The following is a 7,272-nucleotide window of genomic DNA, read 5'->3' as shown; positions in this document are numbered from 1 at the left end:
TCCTAAATTTAAATTCATAATCAATAATGAGTACAATGGGATATGGCATTCTCTATGTCTTTTAGTCAATTATGAGATAGTAAAGATGTGGTCTAGGGCACCTAGGTAGTATAGTGTATAGAGTGCTGACTTTGGAGTCAGGAAGACCTGAGTTCAAATCTAATCTCTAACACTTCCTAGCTATGTGGGCAAGTCACTTAACACTATTTGCCTCAGTTTGTTCATCTATAAAATGAATTGGAGAAGAAAATAATAAACCACTTCAATATCTTTGCCAAGAAAACTCCAAATGTGGTCACTAAATATTAGATACCACTGAAATGACTAAATTACCGCAAGAAAAGGTATGGTAGGCCATCTACATGGCACAGGTGATAGAGCAAAGGCCCTGGAGTCAAGAAGACTCCTCTTCCCATATTCAACTCTGGGTTCCCTCATTAGTTGTGTGACCCTGTGTGATAGAGGCTGGCACTAGAGGAGAAGTGCCAGACTGAAGAGTATATGAAATTGATCACCTCGATGGGGGAGGGGCTCCAGGAGTGAGATCTGGAGGAGAGAAGACTCTGGCTGGAGAACAGTGAGCATCTCTCTGTCTTGAGACATCGAAGAGAGAAGGGATAAAGACTTTCTCCTGAGGGTTACCCATTTTTTCCTGCTGGTAACTGGAAATCTTTCCCCCTAACACTTTCTAATTGAAGGAACTTTCTGAAGAGAAACCTGAGCTGACTTTACTTCAGCTCCTATTGCACAGGGGTGAGTCAACCTGACTTTCTCTCAGGGGGTTCAGGCTGCCCAGGCCTGAGTTCCCCCCAAACTCGAGGAGGGAGGGAAAGGGTTTAGATGGACAGGGACCCCTTTGCCCACTTTCCTTTTCCCATTCTACCCTGCCCCTTATTCCTTTTGTATTACCTGATTGAGTTAATATTAAAAGTTATCTGTTCCCCAAACTGAGTGTGAGTGAACGGATCAAGGGGAGACCTTTTGGTCTCAAATAGTGGAGGGGGACAAGAGGGACAAGAGTGAATTGGGGAGAACAGCTTTAGCTAAGGAGGGAAGACAAAAGGGGGAAAATCTTCAATACCCCCTCTCCTTTCTCTGAGCCAATCTGTTATATATGCTGTCTCCCCTGAACCCCACTTTGTGGAAAGGGGGTTTATTCTCTTTCCCCTTCTCTATACCAAAAGCCCAAGTCTTCTTTGGGGGTACTGCCCTTCCCTTCTGTCTTTTATCTTTTTTAAAGACACCTGGGCAAGTGTCAACCATGTTTATATTAGCTTTTTAATCTGAAAAGCTGGGGATGGATATGACAAACTACTCCAAAATGGACACTAGGAAACCCCAAATAGGGGTTACAAAATGTTGGATGTGACTGAAAAACTATTAAACAACAATAAAACAAAGATGTGTTTTACTACAGATTATCTTTCCTGAAAACTTGATTAATTTTATTTATACCTTCCTTAAGTACTTACAATATAGATATAAGGTATTGTCATAAACATTTGGGAAAGTAAATATATAAGTCATTAGTTTAGTGATAGACTACCGTACAAATTTAAATTTAGGTTTTATACTAAACATGAGAATTCTAAAGTAATATTGTCTTTGCCAATTTAAAAATATCATAGCTTAAGTCAAAATGACTTTTAGCAGCTTTATTTACAAAGAGGTGGAAAGAATGAAAGTGAAAAAATGTAGATAAAGAGACAGAAAGTACTGCCTAGGCAACAATACCTTACATTTAATCCTAATTTTTCCAGACCTCAAATGTGAATCCAAAAGGAAATCTCACCAGAATCCAAAATCCTAATTAGGAAGCCCAAATCCAAAGAACCAGGAAATGCTGAAGAATCTACCAAGAACCTTCAGTGCACATGAGGCTAAGATCTCCAAGAATCTCACCAGAGTTCATGCTGAAGGGAGTATCCCACTGAAGTCAACAAGCAGAGAGGGTCTCCTCACTAAAAAATTCCACCCCAAGATCCAAGGGACGTGTCTATTCAAGCATCTATGCAGGAATGATTCCAAGCCAGAAGATTCAAAGAGAGAAGAAGCCTGGAATCCAGGAAGCCATGACTTTTTTATAGTTCTTTTTTCACATCACTTCCTGTCTCTTCCCCTCTTCACAGGAACAAGTGATAGTTTCCAAACTGTTTAGCCCTACCCAGGTCTGGGCAATCCCCTTTGGAGGTGAGGGTTTTTGACTTGTGAACTCTTCTACCTAGTGACTGGTCAAGTGTTAAGTAGGTGTGTTTTCAGTTTTTGATTGATTAAACTAGTAACTAGCTTATACCTCTAAAGATCCTCTAGCTAAAGATGCACAAAATATTGCATTTTCTAAGAGGAAACAATAATAGTTGGAGATAAGAGGAAAATATAAGAAAGAGAGAAAAACCAGTGTTTGCTAGGTGCATTGACAAAAAGCCAATTGGAGGCAGTCCCCTTTGGCATAAGAGTTTACATTAAGAATAAATATGTTCAACCCCCTTCCATTCAAATGATTACATCCCAAAGTTCATTCTGGATCTTCTGATATAGTGTAGATTTCTTTATGACACTTTCTCCAAACAGATCACTTTCTTGATTCAAGGTGTAGCGAGCTTCTTTTTCTGAAATTTCTCTCAAAAATTTTTAAAACTTGGGATTTTATGAAAATTACACACTATTCTTGGTCACACTCCCCCCTCCCCCCTCTTTAGACATTTGGATCATAGAATATCAAATGATATACCCAGAACTACTAGGAATTTCAGTAACCATTTTTCCAACACCCTCATTTTATAAATGATGATATGACCATTACTGGAGGTTAAGCGACTTTCCTAAAGTCAGAGGCATATTAAGTTTTAGAGGTATCATTTGGACCCAGATCTATTAATTCCAGAGATAGTGTTTTGATGTCTTGATCTCTTTCAGATACCTTGTAAACTGTAATGATTGAAATTCTCAATACAGTATTTCATAATTTTAAGTTAATTTCTTAATTGACCACTAACGACAATATAAAATAGTAAACTCCCATCACAATCCTAATGGGCACTAGAGAAAGTGAGGAGCATGTATTAAGATTAAAATTCTCTGGAGAGTATATCTTATTTTACATGTATTTATTAAATATTTTTTAAAGTAGGTCAGAGAAAGAATAGGCACTAGCAACATTTGACTGGCTATTCCCTTCCCAAGCCTCCTCCCCTAGCCAGTGCTTCTTGGCCCTTTCCTGGATGGCTTCCCCCCAGCCGGCTCTGGAGTCACACTACAGGAATGACCAGGACTCTCCTGGCCACCTCCTCTCTCTGTGCTTCTGAGGCAAAAAAAACAAAGCAAAACAAAACAAAAACAAACAAACAAAAGAGCTACTTTCTTTCCCTGAGTCCCATTTATGCTACTAGTAAAGTTACTTTTCTGAGTCTCTCTAATGTGGAGGACTATGACCTCAGCCTGGATCAGAGGTGAGCAACTTCTTGGCACCAGGGAGCCAAGAGACCTCTGGCATTCCCCCCAGAGTGCGCATGCTGTCTGTCTCCCACTATCTAAAGTAGTTTGTTGCTCTTAATTCAATTGAAAGGTGATTTGAATTGCAAGTTAATTCAGAGAAAGGGCTATTTTCAAACTCAATATGAAACTTTTCCCTTTTAAACTTTAAAATCAGTCTTAGAGTACCAAGAAAAACGGTATAGGCCATTGTTAATTTCTCACACAAGGCAAAAGAGAGCCAGGGCGAAAAAGCCCTAACCATTGGAAGAAAGAGGTCCAGGCAAAAAAGGGCAACTAGGCAAGAAAGCTCCACTTCCTCTCACACACAGTGATATATACCCCTTGTGACTTTATCACTCAGTCCCTCAGGAAGAAGACAACATGCTCCTTCCTCCCTGCCATGGGGCTAGCTCAATCCAACACTGCTGCCCAGTTCACTCTCAGTCAGGGTTCACCATACTTCCCAACATGGTGGCAGAGCTTTCTGACTTCCTCTACCTAACAGAATTCTTGTTTATAAATAAATAAGAGGCACCTGCCTCTCACAAAAGCCAGTTCAGTGAGATACTCTGAGCCATGGGAATAAACTACTTGGAAGCTTGTTGACTTCAAAAGATTCACATACAAATCATAATTATAAATTATAAAGAACTATATAATTTCCTGCAAAAATCAATCCCTCAAAATCTTCATGATTGTATTGTCTCCAGCATGTAATTTTTCTGATACACACTTCTTCTAATCAAACTACTTTCTTATCTTTATCCTCATTAGTGATATTTCTCCATCTTTTTAAAGTATAGCTTCGACTTTGATTTAGTGTCTAACTGTCGGGGCTCTCTGGTCCTTGCTAACAAAATGTATCTTGTAAACACTTTTGCAGATCTTTTCTATTTTCATTTTTTCATTGCCATCCTTGAATACCCTCTGTGATTTTGTTTAATTGAGTCTCATTCTAAGTTTTCTTTAAAATGCTTTTTTTTTCCTCCTGCTTTTTGGTGAAGGTGAGACTTCATACATCACCTAATAAAAAGAACAATGAAAAGGAACAAAACTAAAGTCACTAAAATAAAAAACAACAGATAGAGAAACACAGAGACAGAGGCAGAAAGAAAAAGAGAGTATTTATTAAGTACTTATGTGTTAGGTACTGGCCTAGGCAAAATGAACAAAGAAATATGAACAATATGAACAAAGAAAACAGTCCCTATCCACAAGAAGCTTATATTCTAAGAGGGAAGAGGATACTAAAATTTTTTACAGAGAGTATCTATTGGGCATGGAATAGAGGGTGACAAGACCACAAGCCTTTAAGAAAAAGAAGAGCTAGGAGGCTTAAGGGGAAGTTTAAGTTTCCAGTGAGATAGAAATTGTTGGAGAATAAGATCATGGAGAGGATATATCATGGAGTAACTTAGAGATATGTGCTGGGGTAAGATAAGGTATGATAAACACCTATTAATGATATTCCACTAGTACACTCTCAATATGACGTCAAAGTCCAGAAAACCATCCAATGACTGTATTATAGCACATAGACAAAGGATGACAAACATAGAGTAAGATCTGTACTTATTAAAGGGTGAGTTCAATGAAATCACAGATAAGGACATTTGCATATTTTGAATTAAATAGTGGGAGTTGTCATTTAACTTCCTCACTCTTTTCTGTCTCTATCCAAATATATATTTCTTCTTAAATAGGCCACAGGTGGTAAATCAACATTAAAGAGCCTTTTTTTTTTTTTAATGAAGCAGGTGCTAAGCCTAGATAGACTCAACTAATGTATCTATTGCAAAAATCTAGTTAAATATTTAAAACCCAAAGTATCTACTACAAAGTTTCTGCTACAATGGGATTTTTCCCCACTGGATCATAGCTTGTTGTGTTGCATGGTTAAAACAGATTTTTTTTAGATCACATATTAAAATTATTAATATGTGACAAATAATACTAGTTGGAAGAATTTTTTGTCTACTTGTTCCTATCTCCTCCTCTATCTTCTTCCTTCCTTCTTTGTATCCTTCAATTTTTCCTTCCTTCCTCTTTCTCTCCTCTTTCTCTTTTCCTTCCATACTTCTTCCTCATTCATTTATTCATTTTTGGTTCATTCATCCCTTTTCTTTCCTCTCTTAATATTTCCTTCCTTCCTTCTTTTCTTCCTTCCTTGCTTCCCTACTCCTTTCCTTCTTTCCTTTCTTCTTTCTCTCTCCTATCTAATTCTTTGAGAATGACAGCTTGGGTATTAGAACATATTCTCAGTTTCAGTTACTTATAAGCTAGGGTACTCAAATAAAAGGGGGGAATTGTTCCTGTTATCTCTTTCCCTGAGGAAAGTCTATGAAGAAAGCATTATATATGATTTCGAGTCCATTATTTTAGGTACCTTGTAAATTGTTGCATAGAAGCTTGAAATTGTTTGAGGTAGGGTGAAAAGATGATAAACCTAGTCTCATCTTGAATATCCCAGATTAGAGAATGATCTTTAACAGACAACATGCACTTGCCTTCATTTACAAATATATATCTCTCAGGCAAAAAAAAAAAAGATACCATGATTCTTTATAATGGACCCAAACTTACAAGATTGAATATATGTTGGTAATAGATCTGGAAAGATGTTTTTCTTCCTTATGATTAGATTCAAGAAGTAAAATGTATATATGTATGTGTCTCTGTGTGTGTTTATGTGTATTATGCATGTGTGGTGGGGTTCATTTACTTTGAGATAATGTCTCAAAAGGAAATGTATATCTCCTCAAATTTTCCAGTATGTAAAATGACTCTTCCCTGTTTACATTTTCTAACTTTATTTATTTAATTGATAATATTTTTTCCATAGTTACAGGATTCATGTTCTTTCTCTCCCCCTCCCATCGCCTATGAACAATTCCACTGGGTTTTACATGTGTCATTGATAAAGACCTATTTCCCTATTATTAATATTTGCATTAGGGTGATTGTTTAGAGTCTGCATCCCCAATCATATACCCAATGAACCATATGACCAAGCAAATGTTTTTCTTCTGTGTTTCTATTCCCACAGTTCTTTCTCTGGATGTGGATAGTGTTCTTTCTCAGAAGTTCCTCTGGATTATCCTGGATCATTTCATTGCTGCTAATAGAGAAGTCTTCTACGTTTGATTGGGCTACAGTGTATCAGTCTCTATGTATAAGGTTCTTCTTCTGGTTCTGCTTCTTTTGCTTTGCATCAATTACTGGAGGTCTTTCCAGTTCACATGGAATTTCTACAGTTCATTATTCCTTTCAGCACAATAGTATTCCATCACCATCAGATACCACACTTTGTTTAGCCATTCCCTAGTCGAAGGGCATCTCCCCATTTTACAATTAAAATTTTTTTGAATGCTCCTCTAAGATAAAAATAATTGTGCCTTATAATTTTAAGATGCTGTAGTAATGACAACTAATAGCTAAGGAAATTGATGCCTTCCAATATTATACTGTGAATTCCTTGATCATCAGTCATAGACTTGACTGCCTTAGTATTACTCATACTTTTTAGTTCAGCTATACATGTAGGAGTCGATTTATAAATGTCTTTTGAAGGAAGAAATAAATGAATGAACAGAAATAACAGGATTAATATCTGTCATGCTGGTTTTGTTCCTCCACATCACTGCTATATTATGCCTAGTGTATTTCATTTCTTTTATACCAAGATCAGGAATTCAAAAAGTTGTATACTTTGCATCCATTGAGAATCTCTAGTTCCTATCACAAAAGGACAAGTCTACTTTCCTACCTTCAACCTGGGATACATGCTGGTACCTTTTT

This window comes from Monodelphis domestica, chromosome 8 (genome assembly GCF_027887165.1).
Source record: "Monodelphis domestica isolate mMonDom1 chromosome 8, mMonDom1.pri, whole genome shotgun sequence".
Taxonomy (NCBI): Eukaryota; Metazoa; Chordata; class Mammalia; order Didelphimorphia; family Didelphidae; genus Monodelphis; species Monodelphis domestica.
Note: the sequence above shows the minus strand (reverse complement) of the source record.